Source organism: Lepisma saccharinum, chromosome 27, assembly GCF_977018435.1.
Source record: "Lepisma saccharinum chromosome 27, izLepSacc3.1, whole genome shotgun sequence".
Classification (NCBI taxonomy): domain Eukaryota; kingdom Metazoa; phylum Arthropoda; class Insecta; order Zygentoma; family Lepismatidae; genus Lepisma; species Lepisma saccharinum.
In genome coordinates this window covers 12,226,876-12,240,947 of record NC_139255.1, presented here as the reverse complement: position 1 = coordinate 12,240,947, position 14,072 = coordinate 12,226,876, and positions in this window count along the sequence as shown.

The following is a 14,072-nucleotide window of genomic DNA, read 5'->3' as shown; positions in this document are numbered from 1 at the left end:
CACAACTCCAAACAATTGTCAAAAGCATAAAATCACAAGAAGATTTTGATCTAGTGATTTCCACTCTAAAGGAACAGATTCAGTCACTCCAAATACCTAATCTGGACCCTCTGAACAATGCCATAGCCGAGGTTAAAGAAAAAATTGAGACACTTGAAAATTTTATGAACAACTTGCCCTCTTCTGATGCTTTGAATGCAATAACTCGGAGTGTTGCAAATATTAAGCTGCAACTTGAAACATATGAAGATTTTGGAAAAATTCAAAGTTCCATAACCCATCTTGAAGTTACAATAGCAGCAGTGCAAAGTGATTTGGCAAATGTTCTAGAATCCCGCCTGCCCGGTATTGTAGATACTCTTGTCAGTGTCCAGCAACAAATCACAAAGCTTGAAAACCTCAATACTGAATCTGAACTGTCTCATTTTCATCACTTGATAGATGATATCCAAACAAAACTTGAAATTTTACAACAATCCACACCCTCTCAGGCTGATATAGCTCTGCTCCAAAATGCCATGCAAAATGTGGCTCATGCTTCTGAATTAAATGATGTAAAATTGGCACTTGAATCTTTGCAAAATACAGTATCAATTTGCCTACATCACTGGAACTTAAAAATATTAAGAGAGCAGTGAATAGGATATTGAAATCAGAAGATATCAAGAATATCCAGACAGAGATCAAACATCTCACTCAGACAGTGGCCACTCTACCAACCAATCAACATATTAATGAACTGCATGCCCTGTTTGAGGATATCAGAAGACAGGTCCATGATCTTACAGCTCAAAATTCAAAATTGGCAATTGTTGAAAATTTGCAACAAATTGTAGCTAATATCAAGCAACAGCTAGGAACCATGGAATCCAATCAAGCAAATGCTCTGTCTGTTTTTGCCACCCAGCTACAAGAAATTGTGCAACAATACAAGAAACTTGTTGTGGACATAAAAATCAAGCCGGGCCATGATGATGTTGTTAGGACCATCAATGAGCACCTTGAATCTGTAACAAGCAGATTGCTCACAGCAGAAAAAGAAATAACAGGCATAATTGAAAATCCTAAACATACAGTAATTCTTGAATTGTACAGCATCCCCAACAAAGAATATGATTCTCCATTTACACCAGGTGGCAAAATATATATGCTGTCCCCTGCACAATTTTATTATCAATTTTTTGTTGGGGGCACATTGAGACCAATCAAAATCAAATATTGGCATCAGCCACAGGCACACCACTACCCTACCTTATCAATAACAAATGCTGATAACAAAGTGAAAATCACTAGTGTGGAATTGGAGGATTTTACAGATCCCAATACATTGGAAACAGCCTATACTGAAGATGATGGCACTCTGGAATTTAAAATACAAATTGGAGACAAATTATATTTAGAAAATCCTGCAGTTTCAGCTGCTGAACACCCCATAGTTGCAATATTCTTGTTTACATATTATGTCTAGACAAATTATTGTTGATGAATTACACAGACAAGCCCGACATAATTATAAGAGACTCCCAGTAGTTACAAAGGGCATAGATGATTTATGGCAGAGCGACTTGATTGAAATGGCAAGTGGGCAGTTGAAAAACTTAGACAAAATCAACAAGGGCTACAAGTATCTACTCACTGTAATAGACACATTTTCAAAATTTGCCTGGGCTGTGCCACTCAAATCCAAGACTGGAAAATGTGTTACAGAAGCCATCAGAACAATCATCAATCAGAGTGGAAGATCCCCGCGCTATTTGCAAACAGATAATGGCAAAGAATTTTATAATTCAGTGTTTCAACAATTTATTAAAAGCCAGGCAATACAACATTACTCGAGTTACAGATACCTCAAGGCCTCAATTGTAGAGAGATTCAACAGAACCTTAAAAAATCTTATGTATAAACAATTCACACTGCAGGGTAATTATAAATGGATTAATATTCTTCCAGAACTTCTACATAAATATAACAACTCTGTCCATTCTACAATCAACATGAAACCCTCTGAAGTAACTTCATCTGATGAGCAAAAATTGATCAGCACTGTTTATTATCCTAAATATCAGCCAACAGCAAGAAAGGCCAAATACAAGGTGGGGGATCAAGTAAGAATAAGCAAATATAAGCACTTATCCAAGAGAGGGTTTACAAGAAACTGGAGCACTGAATTATTTACAGTGGTTCAGGTTAAACCCGGGACCCTTAACACATATATAATAAAGGATCACCGAGGAGAAATTCTCAAAGGCAGGTTCTATGAACAAGAGCTCAGCAAAACTAAACAGCCTGACACATATCTCATAGAAAAAATTATCCGCAGAAAAGGCAACAAGTTACTTGTCAAATGGCTAGGACTCCCAGAACACAGCTGGATCGATGCAAACAAAATAAAAATATGAGCATCTGGGATGTTATAAAAAGGCTCCCAGAACCTGAACAACAAAATAAGAGAAATGGCAATTTGCTGCCTGATAATATTAGATGTCTTATTGTTGGGCCATCTGCTTGTGGTAAAACTACACTATTAGTTGATAATTTTTTATTGGCACCCAACTGGTTAGACTGGAAAAACAGGCACTTGTATGTTTTTTCTAAGAGCTTGGAACAATTAAAATATCAGCAGCTGATGAAGCTATATGATGGATTGGATATTGCCACTTTTGAACCAGATGTTAAGCCACTTCGTGAATGTCTCGATAATTCTGTTGTTGTGTTTGATGATGTTATATTGGATAATCAAAACAAGGTTAGAAATTTTTTTACACAGGGCCGGCACAAAAACATTGATTGCTTCTACCTGGCACAGACTTTTTCAAAAATACCCAAGCAGCTGATCCGAGACAATAGCAATTTTATATGTGTGTTTCATCAAGACCATACCAACCTCAAACACATACATGATGAATATGTAGGTGGGGACTTGAGCTACAATGATTTTTCTAAATTTTGCAGCAAGTCCTGGAACCAGGACAGTTATGGGTTTGTCACAATTGATATGACAAGAACACCCAGTAGTGGCAAATACAGAAATAAAATCAACAATTTTTTAGACATTGAAACATATATAAATAAACATGAAAAGGCCAATCATTGATGATCTTAAATTAAGAGATTATCTTGTAAAAAGATTTAAGGGATGGAAATCAGAGAACCGTGGAATTTATGAAAAACACAAACAAACAGAACAGCCTGTAATTGATGCTATTAATAATTTAGGTAAGAATATCAAAACTGTTACAGAGCAAAATCAAAATTTGCTCACAGAGCTTGTACCTGTAGCTGCAAGGAACATATTAGATTATCCATTCACCCCACTATCCAGTATTCATACACCTAGTCCTGTTGCTCCTAGAAGAATTGAAGCAACTCAGGATCCTATTGAATTGGGTCTTCTTGCTCAAAAATATTTAACCACACCTAAAGACAATAAAGATGAGGTTTTTGGCTTATATGCTGACACAGAGCTTGATGGCAGAATCATACATAGAATTGGCAATTTCAGAGTAACATTTATGGGAGATGATATAATTGTATATTCAGAATCTCGACTTGGAGAAAAAGGTGCTTTTGTTAAGTACTCCGGAACACCTGGATTGTGGGAATTGATGACTAGGAAGAGACCTGGAAGCTATACAGATCAAGATTATGAGGATTACAAAGAAATATTAATAAAATCAGATGCTCTATACCAGAACAATGATCCCACACAAAAAAGAGTCAAGTCAAGCAGTGGGGCATAATACAACAATTTAATCAAGCCCATATGGTCACAAATCAAGACTGGCAGTGGAATCAAACAATACAACACCCTGCCTAAACAATTTGTGTGGGTTGATGATGTCAGGAAACTTGTAGATAGGCTATTGGTAATAGCTGGGGAGGAAAATGCTGGGAACCACAATTTTTACTATGAAAAGGTTGGAATTATGGACATGATAAGCACCAAATTGTCTAATTTTATAGTGAATGACACTAAGGGGATTGGATATCTCATAAAAATAATTAATACTCTACCCCCCAAATTTTGGAATATTTCTGAGGGTCGGGGCCTTGTTAATGACATTATAAACAAACTGCCATTTGAACTACATATTCCAGGCTATCAATATTGTGGTCCAGGCACAAAATTGGACCATAGATTAAACAGAGGTGATCCTGGTGTTAATCCCCTAGATGCTGCTTGTAGAGACCATGATATTGCATACAACACACATTCTGATCTTGACAAGAGACATGTTGCAGACAAGAAATTAGAAGAGGCTGCATTTGGTAGATTTGTAAGCAAAGATGCTTCTTTGAGTGAAAAAATAGCAGCATTGGGAACCACCATAGCTATGAGCACCAAACAAAAACTGGGGTGGGGGTTGTGAATATGTATATAATAAACCTACAATGAGGGCCAAGGGTGTTATGTATCAAATACCTTATGCAGGTCTTAAATCTCTTAAAACTATTGACAGCCTTTTAACAAAAAAGCAGCGCAAGAAAAAAAATTCTTGTCTTGCAAAGGGTCATGGTATGAAATTGTTGCTTAGTACCCCCCAATTAAAAAAATTACAGCAATCAAGAAAAAAATCACATGTGGGGGGATTTATATTTACCATCCCTGCCATCTTAGCTGCTCTCGGGGCTGTTGGGAGCTTGGCTGGGGGATCAGCTGCAATAGCAAAAACAGTAATAGATGCCAAGAAAAATAGGGCAGAATTAGATGAGCAGAGGCGCCATAACCTGGCCATGGAGAAACAGGGCAAACGTGTTAAGAGAGCCATGAATAAGTTTAAAAAAAACAAGAGCCGCTTACAAACCAAGATATTGAAGATTTAATCAAGCCACTGGGCATCAAACATTTTAGAGGTGTGTACATGTCTGATTCTTTACCAGAACAACCACTCAACAAAGAGTGTGGCATTGTTAATTTGGATAAGTTCAAAAATCAGGGCACTCACTGGATCTGCTATCTTAAATATTTAAAAAATGAGGCATTTGTATTTGATTCATTTGGAGGTGTTCCACCTGAAAATTTAATAAAATATCTAAATTCAGCTAATCTTTATTACAATAATGCCCGTGTTCAAAACTTCAAAGATGTTAATTGCGGACATTTGTGTTTATCTGTTCTTAGATATATGTCTCAAATAAATAAACCATCAATTGAAGATTTTCAAAAAGCCTTATGGTATCTGAAACATCATGGGGGTATTCCATCTCACCAGCCAAAATTCAATATTGAAACTCAAATTGCATGATGACATAGTATATCCCAAAACAATAGCTCTCAGGGCATTTTATGGCATGTACCTAATCCCCAATATTACACACCACAACAATACAATTGCAGTTGGGGATGAAAAAATTGTCATCACTCCAGGGAAATATAATCTATCCACTCTAAATGCTCAATTACCCAGAGGTGTAGTGTTAAATCAAAATTCTGTCACTCACAGAGTAGAAATTGTATCTGCCACAGAAACAGTGAATCTGGGTACTATAGGAGAGCTGTTGGGCTTTGAGAACAACACAAAACTTGAACCAGGCATCAAACACACTGCTATGAATATACCTAAATTCTTGGCCATAGAGACTCTGAATATTCACTGCAATGTGGCTGAGGGTATGATCACCAAATCAAATGGCATAGGCACTCACAAACAAACAGGGATCATTGCAACATTCAAGCCTAATTCTGAATTTATGGAGCCCATCATCTACAATCCATCCCCAACATTATATTTTACTGTGTGTCATAATAGAATAGATAATATTGAATTGATGGTCACTAATGAAAAAGAAAAATTAGTTGATTTTGCTGGAGCCACAACAACTGCAATCATAGAGATTAATATTTAAATAAAAATACATACAAGAATAAAATGGAAAATATTTTGAGTTATGAGCTACAATCATTTCCTCCAAACAGGAGGACATTTGCAAATTTAAATCAACCCAACACAGAGATTGAGGTTGATCTTGATGTAGGGGATGGATTTATACACCCCCACAGAGCAGATTTATACATCAAATTTGATGTTGTAAAGCTCGATGGAACAGATTATCCGGCAAATTCAAATATAAGTTTGGTAGATAATTTTGTGCCACATCTATTCTCTGAAATTGAGATCAGAAAGCATGGTGTTGTTATAAACAGAGTAGATTATCCCGGCATTATCTCCACAGCTTTGGCCACATTAAAATTATCCAAAACCGAGGCTTCTTACTACAAAATAGGTGGATTTGAGGCTGGTGAGAAAATATTATCTAAAAACCACACAGTGCTGTTCCCCATGCGCCTATTGCCAGGATTCTTCTCAGATTAGAAAGATATTATGTGGAAGGGTGGTTTAAGAATCACATTTAGAAGAGCTGCCAATGATAATAATGCTTTGATGAGGTACAGTGCAATAAACTCTACAGGGGAAGCTCTGCCTAATACCCTACCAGATGCAGGCAAATGCATTATTCAGACTATGGAGCTAAGAATCCCTGTTGTTGAGTATGAAGCCAGTTATGCTCTTAAATACAAAGCTGATATAATAAAAAATCCACAGGTTCCTCTGCAATTTTATACATATCAATGTGTACAGAAGCCCGCATCTGGTACATATTATGAGTTTGATGCTACAAATTCATTCTCCAGTATACAATATGACATGCCTGATTTTGTAGTGGTATTGTTTCAGACTGGGAGACACAATAATCAGGAAAAAAATTCAAGCAAATTTGATAACTGCAACATCAAGAACATATATCTTAAAAATGGCAGAAATGAGGTCTTTCCCAGAGAAAATTACAATTTAGACATGTCCAAGAATGATTTCCTCAAATTATATGAGGCTTTTTCGGCTTTCAAGAGGGTCACTACTGGCAATACTGATATGTATTACACACCAGATGAATTCAAAGCACAGAGACCCATGTTTGTAATCAACACTTCAAAAAGGAAACAAGTTGTGGTGAATGACAGGACAAATATTAAAATTATCTGTGAATTCCATGAGGCTTTACCTGATGACACCATATGTAGTGTTATTCTCATAGGAGAAAAATCATATGTTTATGATGTAAGAAATGAGAGGGTCACAGAGCAATTCTAGAAGATATTTGCTCTATTATCCTGTTGTACAATACACAAACCTCAACTGTTTATCAGCTAGCAGTTAATATCTTATGTGTGGGCAGTTGTATATATTTCAATATTATACAGAACTCAAACCCAAAGCCCCTGATTACAATGCCACAATATTAACACGTCTCCAAATGGAATATGCCCACATTTTACTGGATTCTGAAGACCTTGATACAGACAAAATTGGATTTTGTTTCTGTCATAATATTTTCCAAGTCTTTGCCTAGGCTTATATTATCAGAACAGAATTGCTTTCAACATGAAGAGGGGCAGTTCATTGCCTCTATGTCAGAAAATGTGTATCTTTATCTTAATCTTTGTTGCACTTTTACATGCTGCAGACATGTTACACTTTTCCCCCTGTCGCACAGAAAGATTAATGGCCCCTTCAGTGAATCGCACAGAAAAATCATTAATATTCCCTTTTAGCGTGTAGATTTTATCTCTTGCGTGCCGGCAAGGCATGGAGGCAATTAATTATGCCTACCCACTCTTCTTCTATTGTATTGAGCAAGTGGTTATAAAACATGAGGAAATAAGAAAATTGAGAAATTCAGTTTTTGTACAATATATTGTTGTAAAACATTTTTTTACCAGGTTTTCAGATCTGGGGGCTATCAACTAGCAGTAATTATTCTCAAAATCTCACTTGTGGAGATATTATTTTGCCACATGTATTTCAATCTTAAATATTTTATCAGGACTCGAACCCAGAGCCTTTTGTTTACAAGGCAACAATATTATCATTTTGCCATCAGGGGAGGCTTCACATTTTATGAGGACTTAAACCCGAACCTCCACACCTGAAAAATTGGGGTATAGGCCCCTCTTGCCATTGTCTTAAGTATGGGTAAATCTATCTGTTGAGCCCTCGCCTTTTCTACACTAGAAATTCAGAATTTCTTAAAAATCAGAGCATATCACACCTGAAAAATTGGGGTATAGGCCCCTCTTGGCTTTGTTTTAAGTGTAAGCAAATCGGATTGTTCAATCAAATAGCCTCGCCTTTTCTACACTTATAAGTTGGGTTTATAATATCATCAATACCACTACTACTGTGAGATTGAGGCAACCATAGGCATTAGTTCCACCCGCATATATAAAATATTACATGATCATTTAGCTGTGAGAAAGGTATGTTCTCGTTGGATCCCACACAATTTGACAAAAACTCAAAAAGACACTCGCGTCAATTGGTGCAAAGAAATGCTCAATAAATACAATATACAATATACAAAAGACGTATATAAGATTGTAACAGGTGAGGAATCATGGATATATGCATATGAGCCGGAACGTAAACAGCAGTCGACTGTATGGGTGTTTTAAGATGAACCCAACCCAACAAAAGTTGTTCGCGCTCGAAGCACATCTAAACAAATGGTCGCCTGTTTTTTCGGGAAAACTGGTCATGTGGCAATTGTGCCTTTAGAGGAACGTAGAACGGTCAACTCTGAATGGTACACAACAATTTGTTTGCCAGAGGTCTTCGGTCAAATACGGAAAACAAACAAACGCCGTCGGATCATTCTTCATCAAGACAATGCCAGCTGTCACACATCTCATCTAACAACCGACTTTATGAACAGTCAAAAAATCGAATTGATGGGTCATCTGCTGTACAGTCCTGATTTGGCACCCAATGACTTCTTCTTGTTCCCGAATGTCAAGAATAAATTGCGTGGACAACGATTTTCGTCGGCGGAAGACGCCGTTGATGCGTTCAAAAACCATACTATGGAGGTGTCTCAAGAAGATTGGAAGAACTGCTTTGACAAATGGTTCGAACGAATGCAAAAGTGTATTGACCATAAAGGAGAATACTTCGAAAAACAATAAAGCAGTTTTCAATGCCCCTCTTTTTTCATTGTTAGGCTCAAAATATAAATAGTGACCCTCGTATATGCATAAACTACCGATTAATATGGCAAAAGATATGTACGATTCGATGTTCAGTTTAGATCATAATTTAGATCTACTTGAAATTGGCCAAAACAGACAGAATTTATTTATTCTGCAATGGATTATTTGGCGAGTTGCTGTCGAAACGTCATTGAAATAATGAAGAATCCATATAATATTGCAATATAAATAAAGATTTAATTCAATATTAGTATTAAATACATCACTACAAGCCAGTAGCGGCTTCTGCCTATTCGCACATTCGCACGTGCACACCAAAATAAATCTGTAATGCAATTAATTTTTATTATACTTATTCACATAATACTATCTTCTTCAGAGAAAACAAACGTTCCCAAGCCCAATCGGCGACCATATCTTCGTGTTACGAGCGACTGCAGATTGAGGTTCGTTCGTTCGCACAAGTGGCAGTGCGCTCAGATGTCGTTGTTTGCAGGACGCAATGAAAGAGAAAGATTGGAGCCTGTAGCTTGTAGTATTATGGTCTTGACGAGCACCACCAGTGCTGTGTTCACGCAGTGTTGCAATCCCATTCCATTCGAGATCGTGTGGCGGAGTGGACGCAGGCCAGGGATTATTTTTCCAGAAAAGGGACATTTCTATGGTATCGTCGCTGAAACTGTTGTTCCGAGCATGCCAGGCGCAAGGGAAAAGGGGAGGAAGGAGGGGGCAACTGAGAGCAAAACGCGTGTTTGAAACAATGTATTGCATTGCCTTTGTTTAGCAGCTTGGTCATAATAAACTGTCCTTATGGCGCTGTAGTCGATCAACGCGGGCGGGGGGATCGTTGATCAGTCAGCTGTTTTCATTGTGTGCCAGTTCATGCGTTGCAAGAATTGTTACACTGTCAAAAGCTCGTTCTTGTTTCAGTGCAAATTGTTTGATTTCATGATGAAAGGGAAAACTCTACACAGCAAAAGCTTATTCGTAATATTTAACGTTGTTGAATATTTGGAGGGAAGTTAGCTCAACACATGCAAAGCGCGCAGCGACTGCAGTAATAATACGGACACAGCGGAAGGGGAAAACTTCTGAAATACGAAGTAGGGCAGTGTGGACTTCGTGAGTACTGTTATTTTCTTTCATAATTTATTATTCTCTTGATTTCGCGTGATTTTGTTATTTGGTCACTTGGTCATTAAAATAAACAACTGCTAGTAGAGGCTTCAGATGAAATTTTCATCCTGGCCACGTGTTGCCCCCTCTTTTCCACCCTGGTGCTCCTACTTTCCACCTTGCTCCAATGTAAATCATGGTCATGGTATATATTTACGGTTTTGATGACGAGAAATAATAGCTTCATTTTAAAAATACTTTGAGTGTTACTGTTAAATAATATGTTTATTGTATGTGTTATTTAATACATATATAATGACATCATGCAAAGTAACAGTAATCACTTAGCTTAAATTCCTACATGATTTTGCAATACGCTTATTAAGTTATTCAGCAGTAACTTCAATTAATTCTTGATAATAATCCAACTCTTTTTAAAAACAAATAGCCACACATCCGGTGGAGGCACATAGTGGTTGGGATCACACCTTAAACTGTAGGTAGTGTCTGCTTTTCTATGCGTGTATCTAAAAAATAAACTCACACAAATAAGTAGCCAAGCGTGAAGTGCACACCCATAGAGCCAAACCACCAGCCACCACTGCTACAAGCACATAGCTATCTACTATCATTTCAATCAACAACAGATTGCGAACTATTTTATCTATTATTCGTCCTCCTATACTTAAACAGTAAGAACATTATCTAAACGAATATGTAGACATGTAGACATGTAGACATGTATATCCGCCGTATCAGGTTTACATTTAAACAATCTGAATCATTAATTATATTATTATTTTATCACGTATACAGTGGCGGCGATTAGGAAGGTGGAGGCATTTGCCCCCGCCGCTTTTTGCCACTTTTGCCCCCACACTATTCATAAACATTATCTACGAATGGAAAGTTACTTATTCTACCCCCCGTTTTGGCACCTTGCCCCAATAGTTCTGGATCCAAATCGCCGCCACTGTATATACTTACTTACATACATACATGTACATGTGTGAGTGTGTCATGTGGTGGGGGACATGTGGACACAGAAGGAAATTTACCATATTTTTCAATGAATCATAAAACGACATTGTCTCGTACATCAATTAAACCAGAGGATAACAGTAATGAGAAACCAAAGTAATTGTTAACTGTGGTATTCATATCAATAAAACTACAAATATATCAAATCAATCCAGACGAACAACATTTTTAGTATTTTGAAATCTTCTATATGTCAATCCAACCATAATGATGACTAGCCATCCAAGTGTTTTGAAGCACGATCTACCTAATACTACCGTTGTTGTCTGACAAGAAAGGTACGAAATTCCTGAGTTCAGTGATACATTTAGAGAGAGAGGGAGTCTACATTTCCGTTCTCTTGAGACAATAGCGTGTCTAGAAGTGGCACTTGGGAGAAATGCTCTTTCAGTCGGAAATTAAATCCAACCAACATTTGCTTCTATTTATTCAAAGTGTCCAAAATATAGTATTTACACTAGTTGAATATTAATAACTGGAATATTAATAAGATTATCTAAGATTTGGCATACTAACGATCGATTCCCAACCATAACAGAAACTTTTTCAGAAGGTAAGAAGCACTTGACGAAATATTTATTTACAGCAATGGTAGTGTTGTTGATTCCTTTCAATTAGTGGTAAACCTTCAATTGAAGACAGCTATCTCAGTTGGCGGCAGACAAGAAGATACCATGTGATAGGTGCAGAAACCAGATACGAAACATAGTTTAGTCATCACATTCCTTGACCAAATACTTTCTGTGGGATTTTTACAATTTTAGGAGTGCAGTGAAAACCACAAATAATAATTTCCATCCAAAATTGATGAAAGTTGCTATTGCTTTTCAAAGAAAATAATAAAAATATTTTCTTAGAGTGAACAATAATAATAATTTTTAAGTATATACTACTCTATGTGATCAGAAGTATCCGGACACCCACCTGAAAATAAAGTACAAGTTTGGGCAACCCTCCATCGGGAACACTGGCAGTCAATACAGTGTTGGTCCACCCTTAGCCTTGATGACAGCATTCACTCTCACAGGCATACTTTCAATCAGGTGCCGAAAGGTTTCCTCAGGAATGGCAGTCCATTCCTTGCAGAGCGCAAAAATGACAAGAGACATTGATACGGATCGGTGTGGTCTAGCACGAAGTCGGCATTCCAAAACATCCCAGAGATGTTCTATGGGTTTCAGATCAGGGCTCTGCACAGGCCAGTCCATTAGTGGGACGTTGTTGACGTCAAACCACTCCCCCACAAGCCCTGCAGTATGGACGGTGCTCGGTCGTGTTGAAAGACACAATGGTCATGCCCGAACTGGTCTTCGACGGTAGGCAGCATGAAAGCTGTTAAAATGTCAATGTAAGCTTGTGCCGTGACATTGCCATGTAAAGCAACAAGGGGGCCAAGCCCCCTCCAGGAGATACATGACCACACTGTAACCCCGCCACCTCCGAATTTTACTGTCGGCACTATACAGACTCCCCTCCAGGGAACGCCGCCTTAAAGTAGCACTGACCGTGCGGGCGGAGGGGTTTGCGTGCTTTGTTGAGGCTGAGAGCTATGCCAGCGGTAGATTTTCTACCAGCAGGGTCACCCATGCTGGACAGGTCTCAGAAGAGAAGCCAGACTAAGGCGTTCTGCAACGTCCCATCTTACCTAGTATATCCTATCCCAATATTCCTACCCAGTCCCAAACAAACAAATGCGAACATCTGCATCTGTGTCCCACATTGTGGAGTGGCAAGTGCCAAGGCCTAAAGATGGCAGCCCCATCATGGCACTCGGGGTCAGAGGGCCAATAACCCACTACCCTTAAAATAGATTATTAAAGAAACCAAACGAGGAAATAGCCGGACGGACAAACTGTTGACGACCTTTGGACTTAAAAAGAAAGCTGTAGTAGGGTTTTGGAATGTTAGAACATTATATGAGGCAGGAAAATTGCAACAAGTAGAAGCAGAAATGGAGAAATATAAGTTGGACATCCTGGGAATGAGCGAAGTGCGTTGGAATGAATTTGGAGAAATGAAAACATCTAGTGGTATGACATTCCTCTATTCAGGTAGACCAAATGAAGATGATGAACATCGTAATGGAGTAGGCATACTCGTAAACAAGAAGACTGCTCGAAGTATATTGGACTGGAAGCCTGTATCTGAACGAATAATTATGGTCAGATTACAGGCAAAGGTTAGAAATGTGAGCATCATACAATGCTATGCACCTACAAACCAAGCAGAAATAGAAGAAAAGCAAGAGTTCTACAAGGAATTACAAGACACTATAAATAGGGTTAAGAAGAAAGATGTTATTATTGTAATGGGCGATTTAAATGCTAAAATTGGCTCAGAAAATGTTGGACTGGAGCAAGTGATTGGCAAGCATGGTCTAGGTGATAGAAATGAAAATGGGGAAATGTTTGTAGATTGGTGTGCCTCAAATGAAATGACTATTGGAGGTACACTATTTGCACATAAAAATATACATAAGATCTCTTGGGTATCCCCAGATCATAGAACTCAAAATCAGATTGATCATATAGCTATAAGTAGGAAATGGAGAACATCTTTATTAGATGTGAGAAGTAAACGTGGAGCAGACATTAGCAGTGATCATCATCTTATGGTAGCCAGTTTTAGGGTAAAAATTATGGCCGCAAAGGAGAAATTTAATAAACAAAGCACAAAGTTTGATATTGGAAAACTACAGAATAATAGTGTAAAACAGGACTTCAAGTTGCAACTTCAAAACAAATATCAAGAACTAGGGGAGCTGGATGGTGATGAGGTGGAACAACACTGGGAAAAGGTGAAAAATACATTTACAACGGTATCAAAAGAAGTTTTGGGATATAGAAACCCTAAGAAAAAGAACTGGATGTTAGAGGAAACTTGGAGGAAAATAGAAGAAAGGAAACACATTAAGCAGAAGATTAATATG